The 11,147-nt window shown below is 30.1% G+C and overlaps 1 non-coding gene across 1 annotated transcript; it reads right to left on the bottom strand.

The window, feature by feature from the left end:
* On the bottom strand, positions 1–73 carry TRNAH-AUG (transfer RNA histidin (anticodon AUG)). Its single transcript has one exon. It is a non-coding gene; the product is annotated as a tRNA-His (tRNA).
* Positions 74–11,147: the final 11,074 nt, after the last annotated feature.

Here is an 11,147-nt window from a genome sequence, read left to right as displayed (position 1 = left end):
CGACTCTGCTGGGGATCGAACCCAAAATCTCTGGTTCCATAGACCCGCGCCTTATCCATTGGGCCACAGAGTCTTTGTGTTTTTTCTAAGTGTGTAATTTGTTAATATAAATACTCGTTTTAGTTCTTTATCTTTGTCGCGGTGAAGAATCGGAGACCAAGCTATTGATTAGACTTGTCTCATGAATCAAAATATCACCACCGAACTTTAATTTATCCAAGGGAAGGGGAAAAGATTCAAAAATAAACCCAATATGTATATGAAAAGCTAGAAGATTAAACTTAAGCTAAGCAAAAGGGGGGGAGATTCTAAAGGTACGGGGGTGTGTTACGAAAAGGGAAGGTATTAGCATCCTTATCATTTGTAGTACTCTACAGGAACCTTTTGATTTTATCTATGTGTAAGACCCTAATTTTGACCTTAAGATCCCTCATGGCGTCATGTTATTGCACAAGTGCATTGCCTCAAGGATCATAGCATGTTTGGCTCCTTAACCCTAGGATTGGGACTTGTTTGAGTGATTTGAGATCACCAAGCATGCTTGTATTGTATGTTATTGCATTTCTTATTTGATTACTAACCAAAAACACAAAAGTATGTCACTAACTCTTTTTGTTTTGAAGCTCAAGTGATCATGTGCTCCTCAATGCTCCTAGGAGGCTCCTAAGCCCAATGCAATGGCTAAATGAAGATGAGGAAAGGCATGACAATGGTCCAAAAAGTTCCTAATAATCATATATGTCTCCCAAGTATCTCAATTTTCCAATTTGATCAGGATAACCCAAAGGGCTTGAAGATTGTTTCCCAAGGAAACCCTAATTTCCCTATGCTTTGATTGAGCCTTGCCCATGAAGCAATCTCAACCCCTGATCAAATTTAATCCAGGGAAGTTATTTCATTTATCATTTTATGCATATATGAGCCTATTTGAGGCCCCTCAATCATTTATTCATCAAGATTGGAAGTTTGACTTTGAAAAGTTGACTGGTCAAGTCATCTGACAAAGTTGAGGTTCAATGAGCTATAATGTTTTATGTATTTGTCAAATGAAGATGATCCCAAAATAAAAAATGTTCCTAAGAACCATATTAACAACTTTCATGTTCATAAAAAATCCATTTGAAGCTTGGAAGGTCATCATTAATTTCAAAACGTAATAGGTCATTTTGACTGAAACCCTAATTTTGGGTCAACTTTCCAAGAGCATAACTTTCTCAATTTTTATGATTTTGAGGTGGGACCAAAGGAATTGGAAAGATTGAGATGTCTGCTTGAATAATGGCTCAAAAGTGTGTGTGATCTTCTGATTAGAGTGAGATTTAGAAGCAAGAAGTACATGTACTTGTGGATTTGTTTGGATTTGTAGTGTACTTTGGCTTAGAATTTGACTTATGAACCATTCCATGAGGTTGTCTTCCCAAATTCGATTCTCTTAGCTCGAGCATGGGAATTTATTGATCTTGGATATTTTGGAAATATGGAATCATGATCTACAACTTTCATGTTGATCACTTTTCTTGAATCAGTTGGGATATGGGTGAAAAACTGGCATAAAGTTGGTCACTTGACTAGGTCAACATGCTGAAAATTTCACCAAGTGTTTTACCACTTGACAAACAAATGAATCATCCACTTCATGACCCCATATCTCCTTATTCGTGAATTTTTTGAGGTTTTATCACCTACGGAAAAGTTGAAGTATGAAGCAAGGTCTTTAATCTGATCATTGGATCAAAGAAAATGGTGGCTTGGATCATAAGTTATGGCCTTGGAAAGTTGGGTACTTGGACATGTTTTTTAGGGACTTAGTAAAAATTTCAAATTCTCCATCTTTGCCCTTTTTGCAAGTAACCTTGATTTTCTTGACTAAACTTGATCAAATTACTTCAATGATCATATTTTCATAATCCTTGACTTGAAAAGTCAATAGTTGACCAAAAATCTTAAAAGTCAAACTTTGACTTTAAGCATTTGTTGACTTTTTCATCAGTTGTGTTCAAACTTTCATCTGCTTATGAACCTAACCTCTTGAGCCATATGAATTGTATGAGTGGGTTATGAGTACAAATTTTAATACCTTGGATCATGCCTCAAGCCATAGAATCATGCTTTGGTCAAAGAGCCAACATCAAGCTGACTTTGACCAAAACCCTAATTTTGAGTGTCAGATGAATTGTGGCTTGATGAACTTGAGATGGAATGATCTTGAAATCGATTCTTATTGATGGAAGTCACTTAATTACTTGGTAAGAATGAGGAGTTTTAAATGTTAAAACTCATTCCAAGTCTTGATTGATCAATCTTTGAAAGCTCTTGGTGCAAAACCCTAGCTTAAGACAAACAAAGTAAAAAATCTTTTTTGTATTTTCAATAGGTTAGTAGTGCAAAAATGCTAGATGTCATGCAAATGGTACAAATGATGGTGGCATCTTAGGGTTGAAAATTAGGGTATGACAATCTTGTACTCGAGATTTATTTTGGTCCTATAACTTTTAAAAAATAATTCAGGTCCCTCTACTTTTCAAAATGTAACCCGTTTTTCCTTTCCATTCATTTACCTTAATAGGAGTTAAAATTTTCCATGACCCGTCCAAGTCGGTGTTACGTGGCGTCCATGTTAGCCCTAATTATATTTATTAAGATTCATCTTCAATATTTACATAATTGTGAAATTAGGTTATCACCTTCATCTTATATAAAATTAGGTCACAACATAATGTTCTTCTTAATCTTCTCCCAAATTGATAATGGTTTTATTTTTATCTTAACCCAAATGGAACCCGATTCAATCTTCATTTTATCCAAATATGAAACAAATTGTTTATTTTTCTTCTCCTAATTCCAAATCAAAGTATAATAGTGCATTATGCACATTTTTCTGCCATTCCTAAATCGCATGGTAATGGTAGAGACAACGATAATTGTTCTCATTCAAAGGTTTATTCAAGATCGAAACAGTGATAAAGACCTAAATGCTAGTGTAAAAATTTTTCCATCCAACAAAAGGAAACAACACTTATTAATTTTGGGAAGTAATTCTAGAGATGTCCAAACTATCGGGTGAGAAACACATAATCCTTCAGTAATTCTCACCTATGAGTATTTTGTAACTTGGGTCAATGGGTGATATTTTTTTGAATTTCTGAGCGGGTCTTCTCAAACTTGGTGTGACTGTTTTTATGATAAAGTGGAATATTAAAATGAAGTTTTTATCATGAAGCATAAAAAAAAGAGGTCAAAGCTTTTAAAAAAATATAATGAAGAATAATGTAAGAAACTGGTTGAGCATGAAGGAAAAATTGAAGAACATGGGCACACAATTTAAGCAATACAAATTCTCTTTTGATGAACAAACCAAGAGGTATGAGAACTTGAGGTGACTCTCAAAAATACAAATAAGTGGATGAATATAGATTTTGCAGTTTTCGTGGTTTTAATATACACAATGATTATGTAATGTTAATGTGTAAGTTGATTGTGTAATGTAGTGATTCAATGTATAATGTAATGTTTTTATTTAAGTTGTTTGTTGTTTTTTTATAGATGCAAAATGTAATTTATTGGGACAATGCATCTTTTGTAAGATTTGTGAAATTAATTTAATTGGATTTAACAAATATTGTGTTGTGTTATTTTTATTGATGTAGTTGTTTCCCAAATGTCCAGTACATAGATCTTAATGGACACATTTATAAAAATATATAGATACCAATGTGTTAATTGTGTGTTCCATGTGTTCAATCTTTTACACTTTGTACAATATACTTGACACCGATGTGTATCATGTGGTTACTGATACACTTTGAACAATATAAGTAACACTAATTGATAATTGATACTAATGTATAAACTTAACAATATATATCAATGTGTACCATATGCTTACAGATACAATTTATAATTATTACCAATGTGTACCATGTGTTACTTGATGCAATGCATATTTTGTAAACTAATTTATATAGTTTGTACAATATAGTCATAAATAACTATTAAAACAACATTCATTAATTTTCAATATTCATAAACCACAATCCAAAACAACAACATGTTCCCATTCATTCAACAACACTCAAAATGATCCAAAATAAAATTTCTTAGATTACACTTTACAAATTTCAAAACAACATCATAATGCATAATTAACCGATCCTTAGTACACATAGTTTATTATAAACAACAAACCAACATAAAAAAATTCTTCTCGATTAAGTGTTCTTCTTTTTTGGGGTTTTATTCTTGGTTGGAGTTTTCCTCTTACTTGAATTATGTTTAGAGGTTTTTTGTTTGTTAGGATATGTGTGATTTACTGATTCTTGTAGCAGGTCCTACATTTAGCCAACTTAATGTTGTTTTTCTTAGTCTTGTTGTAGGTCTTAGGGTCCAACACTTGTTATTGCTCTTTCGATGTTCATTTTTTCACCTTTGTTGTTGCTTGTCAAAGTGTAACATTTGCAAATTTTAAAACTTGAGTATGATCTTGTGTTTGTACTTCATAAGTAGGCTAATTATTCCCCTAATGTCGTGTCTCATTAGTTGTATGAGATGGATGTGGATATTTTCATGTTGACTTATTACTACTTTTTTGTGTGCATCATAAGCATCTAAAATATAATTAAATTCTCCTAATTTTATGATTAAATCCATCATTCTATTTTAGTTTTCCTGCCAACATCTTGTATATTGGTGATCACATAAATAACTTGTCTTGACACGTAGGTTAAAACCATTAACATGATATGTAATAAGGTTGTAGGCTACCTAAATTAGCTTATTTTGTTAATCATAGGAATGTTCTCTTCTACTTTGTAGTTTTTGCAATTCATGTTAACAATTTAATGAAGGCAAAAAAAACCTAAAAGTTTTTGTTTCATCCATGAGCAGTCATGTGCTTGCATGTTTTAACAAAGAATGTCTCCATAGTTTTTCTAGTGCCTAAAATAAAAATATATACTCAATGAACATTCTACAACATGAGTGAACAAGCATAAAGTACGCCAGTAATACAATCACCACTTAAACAACATATATAAAGCATCTTAGTGAAAAACATAATGATCAAATATAAATACTTTACAATATACAAATTGGTGTATTTGATGATGTCGTACCTCAAAAAAAGAATATGACCTTCGTGAAGTGTGTCACACACTCACAAAATGACTAACAGAGTCACCATCGAACTTTATTTATTCTCCAAAAAAGGGAAAGGGAAAATATTGATAAAACCCTAAAAGAAGGATAATGATATGGTCGTCGCAACCAAATCTGGTTCGAGAGTCAATTACGCGATGGAAAGGTATTAGCACCACTCACGTATGTTGTACTCAACAGGAACCGTCTAGTTAGTTTGTGCAATAAGTGTTAGCTTAAAAATGGTTGACTTTATTCAGTAATTTAAAAGTTAAAAGAGAAAGAGAAAGGGGTTGCAAAGACGTGCAATGCAAAGTTACCGAAAGTAGGATTCAAATTCGATTCAAATGTAACGACATTGGATCATTATATCTTAACACTAATAAAATTGAAAATTTCTAAAGCACAATGCACTCATCACAAATAAAACTGAATCACAATGAAAATAACGTCGTGAAAGCAAAATTCGCATATCGAAGCGTGAATTGGTGAAAAGCAAAAGTGCGGATTGTCGCTATGCTAAACCAATGGTCGTGCACACGAAATTGAATCAAAATATAACGACAACCAAATTGAAAATGTCGTAAGTAAACCAACAAAAATCAGCCATTAACTTGCTAACGCTTACCGTGATCATCGCAAATGGATCAATATGTATGGAAATACAACACAAGGAAATGAAAACGTAAAAAAAGAAACTTAATGTGCAAGGACATAACGTAACTTAAAGTTAACGCGTGCAAATTATAACGTAACACACTAATCGTGCGGAACGAAACACAATAAAATATATGTCGTACGTAAGAGTAAAAAAAATCCAGCAATGATGCTAGCACAAAAATGCGATCATCGCAACCGAATTGAATCATAGCAAATGCCACGTATGATGAATGTACATGCAAACAGTGTACCAACATGATTCAATTTGAATATAATAGAAAATAAAGCTAAAATAAAAATCACAACTCACACTTATTATATTATTATTACAAAGTTATTACATAATTATTATAACAAAATCAAACGTAGCCCTAACAACAGCCATCCCACCAATTCAAGAAAAATTCGCCAATACAATAAAAAATGTGAAACTAAACATATGACAAGCAAACATAAAAAAAACCAAGATGCAAAGACAATGAAAATACATAAACAAAATCAAAAACCCGAATAACATCAAAACATAAAGAGAAGCGAAACGGAAAGAACGAACCTCACGAAAACGAGCTCAAGCGTGTTGTGCTGCTGAGTTGTGACGTGTTGCTGCTGTCACGATTGAGCAAAGAGGAGGAGTTGCTATGAAAATATGGGTGAAGTGGTGCTACTACCGTTGATACATGTTATGGTGAGAGTGGAGCTCAGTGGTTACAGCGGCAAACGTGAGCTCAAGCATGGTGGTTTCTTAAAGGAAAATATATATATGTATAATGTATAAATATAAAAAAAGAGATCTAACACAAACAAAATCCCTGATGCATTAATCAAGATATAAAATAGAAATAAGAGATGTCCAATATCCACAAAGGGAAACATGAAGACTGTATGATACTAAACCATTTTGTAAAACATGTAGAGTGTCTGATACTAAACTATTTTGTAAATCACATGAATATATACTCTTCTATTCCAGAAAGATAAGGAAAACTTATAAGTTTCTATTTCCTACAAGAGTAGTCATGTGCTTGCAAGTTGACACAAAACTTGTTTCTAGAATTTTTTAAGTGTCTAACATCAAAAGCGTACTCAATAAATATTCTACGACATCATTCAACATACATAAAGCATTTCAGTAATATAGTGAACACTTAATCAACATCTAAAGCATGTAAGTGAAAAACATAATGAACACATATTAATAATTTACAATCCACATATTAGTGTAGTTGACGATTCTTTAAAACCTAAGTAAATAACATCATGTGAACATATAAGTAAACACCATATATATTAAACAAACATCGTACAAATTAAACAAATAATATAAACTAACTATTAGCTTAGCTCTAACATCAATAATAACATTGTTAAAGGTTTTTAACACATGATTCAACAAAACAAACCATATATTAAGAAATCGTATACATTCTATAACCCTACATCCAAAAATTCTCAAAAAAAACCCCAAATTAAAACGGAGCAAAAAATAGAGACTTATCAGGAATATATTACAACTTATTGTTGTATGTATTTCTCCCATCGTTCTTTACCTCCTCGTATTGTATAATAATTTTTCATTTTCCTCGTTTTCTTCTTCGTCTTTCTCGTCTCGTTCGTCACTAAGTTTCAAAATGTTTATGAGTTTCCAAAGGTTGAGTGTTGTATCCTTAGCTAATTTAAGATTTTTTTATTAGCTGCTAATTTAAAATATACACGACGTCCATTTTTCACTTATAAAGTACACTTAGCCATCTCATATTCAAGATCAACATCAATTGTACAAGTTTATTGGTATTGAATAATTTAGAAGACATAAAGGACAAATATGATACATTTTAAAAAGTTAAGGGATTGAAATGTTCGTTTTTAAAGTTATGAGATTAATATGAACCCTAAATACAAGATAAGAGACAAAAAAGTTATTAATCTAAACTAAAAATATGTTTAACTCAATTAAGAGTTAAAAATAAATGCAAAATTAAAATTTTAGTTTAGCCTATATAACCAAAATTAACAATAGAAAAAACAATTGGCTTTCTAAAATTTATCCGAATGATAAGTTTTATTCATAAATATAAATTATTTTTGAAGGATTGCTTATTGAAATCATATATTTTTTATGCTTTGAATAACTGATGTATCTAATATATATATAATCCAAATACTGAGTATAAAAAGTTAAATTTCTTTATAATAAAAGTTCGAGGGATTATATATATATATATATATATATATATATATATATATATATATATATATATATATATATATATATATATATATATATATATATATATATATCCAATAAATATATCTTTTTTTACGTAAATGATTGAGTAATTTTAATAAACAACCTTGTTGGGGATCGAACCCAAAATCTCTTGTTACCTAAATGCTTACACCTATTGATTTGGGCCACAAAGTCTTTGTCTTTTTTATAGTGTTCCATTTGTTGATATAAATACTCTTTTTAATCTCGTTAACTTGGGGTTCATTTTGGTCTCAAAACTTTAAAAAAGACAATTTAGGTCCCTATACTTTCCATCCATGTGGCGTTCATGTTAGCACCAATTATTCTTATTAATCTTCTTCAACGTTATAGTATCGTAAAATTTGGTCATCATCTTCATATTCTATCAAATTAGGTTATGGCAATACCTTCTTCTTCATCTTCTCCCAAATTGAAAATAGTTATATTTTTATCTTGACCCAAATCAAACCTAGTTCAATCTTTATATTATACCCATTCAAAATTTGTTGCATATTTTTCTTCTCCTAATTCCAAATCGAAGGGAAATAATACATTCTACACATTCTTCGATCATTTCTAAATCACAGGGTAATGGTAGATACAACAATAATTATTCTGATTCAAAGGTTTATTCAAGCTCAAAGCAAAATATGAAGACCTAAACACTGGTGTGAGATTTTTTCCATACTTCGAAGGGCTACACCACTTATTAATTTTCGAAAATAATTCAAGGGATATCCAAACTATAGGTTGATAAAATCATAATTCTTCGATAATTTCTACCTAGGAGTGTTTTGTAACTTAGGTCAGCGGATGATAACTTAAGTGAATTTTTGCATGGTTCCTATCAAACTTGATGTGACTATTTTTATTGGTTTTATGATGTTTTTATCACGAAGATAAAAAAAGGAGGTTGAAGTTCTTTTCAAAATCTAATGAAGAATAATGGAAAAAAATGGTTGAGGATGAAGGAAAAATTTGAAGTACAAGGGCACACAATTGAAGCAAGACAACACTTTATTGATGCACAAAAACAAGAGGTGTAAGATCTTGAGGTGACTCTCAAAAGTACAATTAAGTGGAAGAAATTTTGGACATATTTATATTTTGCAGTTTTCATGGTTTTAATGTACAAGTTGACTTTGGGATGTTAATGTGTAAGTTGATTGTGTAGTGTAACGTAGAAAGTAATGCTTTTATTGAAGTTGTTTGTTGTTTTTTTATAGATTTAAAATGTAATGTAGTGATGCAATGCGTTTTTTTTTGTAAGAATTTTGGAAATAATTTAAATGGATTTAACAGAAATTATGTGGTGTTACTTTTATTGATGTAGTTGTTTCCCAATGTTCAATATATAAATCCTAAATAATACACTTATGAAAATATATAAACACCATTGTGTTGACGGTGCATTTTACGTTTTCAACCTTTTCTCCCTTTGTACAATATACTTGACACCAATATGTACCATGTGCAATGGCGGATGAAAAAAATTGTTTTAGTGGAGGCAAAAAAATGTATGCATTTTAATTAATGAAAAATATTATAAATATTTATAAAATAAATAATTATAATGATAAAAGCACAACATGCATGGAAGCTTATATAAGCTACATTTATCATCTATGATATATTTAGAAAATATTTAATAACTTTTTATTTTCTATCACTATAAAAAAATTATAATAAAATTTTCTTTGTTAACACAATTAAATATGTGAGAAAAATGTTTCAATAATGATCTAAAGCACGTGAAAAATTAAAGTTAACCTTAAAAGTAAATATATTATCATATATACAATAATCTTTTTAAATTTTTTTAACATTTCAAAAAATTGATTATTAGATTATAAAATTATAATATAAATTTCATTCAATTTAACAAAGATAATATCTCTTGTACAGTAAAATCCTTAAATAGCTTATCTTCTTATTTGTTAAAAATAACTTGCCTTAGTTTTAGTTTTGGTGCAAACACAATATTACAACCAATCAATATATGAAATTAAGAGATAATTTATTTATTTTACTAATAAAACTTAGAGATGAATATTTATATATTTGCGGTGTAAATTTTTACAGATGCTTTCAAATTAAAATTACTATGTGGTACTAGTTTTTTAGTTTAATTTTAAAAATATCCCAATAAATACTTATTTGTAATATCTAAAACTAAGTAAACATATAATACCTTTTATCAAATAATTCATTCACTTCAAAGTCTCAACTAATACTTAAAAGTTTTATCCCAATAAATACTTATTTGTAATATCTAAAACTAAGTAAACATATAATACCTTTTATCAAATAATTCATTCATTTCACTATTAGTGTATATCAATTAAATTAATATTAAAATGATTTTTCATTTTTTTGGGCTCAAATCCCCAATATCCATCATATTGATCCACCACTGACCTGATTTTATTGATACACTTTTTGAACAATATATATAACACTAATTGATAATTGACATTAACATGTAAACTTAATTTATATATATATATATATATATATATATATATATATATATATATATATATATATATATATATATATATATATATATATATATATATATATATATATATATATATATATATATATATATATATATATATATATGTCATACCTCGATTTTGGCCTTGAAATTTTTTTCCATCAATCATTCGTTTGCATTTTTTTATGACCATTCCATCTGGTCATGATGCTACCCACTAACATGAAGGAGAATTGGCGATCCAAAACGCAGCGGAATTTAAAAATTTCTCCTTTAATGATCCTTACGAATGAGCATGATCAGTGATAGAATTGTTACCTCTTGTGGCGATCACGAACGTTGAACGATGACAACGCCTCTACTCAGTCCATGCGAACGGATTCCTTCAATCTCAGTGCTAGCTGCTATGAATGAAGGCTTTGAGTGAGAGAGAGAGAAACAAAATGCAAGAGTGACAATGCTTCTACCCAAGGATTCTATTTATAGAACCACTTGTGTGGGCTTCAAGCTAAAAAGCCCACTTAAGTGTTGTCATACCCCAAAATTTGCCCGTTAATCTTTCAAGACATTCTTCAAGGCACTCCAACTCATTGTTCAAGGCATTGA

Source organism: Lathyrus oleraceus, chromosome 6, assembly GCF_024323335.1.
Source record: "Lathyrus oleraceus cultivar Zhongwan6 chromosome 6, CAAS_Psat_ZW6_1.0, whole genome shotgun sequence".
Taxonomy (NCBI): Eukaryota; Viridiplantae; Streptophyta; class Magnoliopsida; order Fabales; family Fabaceae; genus Lathyrus; species Lathyrus oleraceus.
This window is presented reverse-complemented; position numbering and strand designations above follow the sequence as displayed.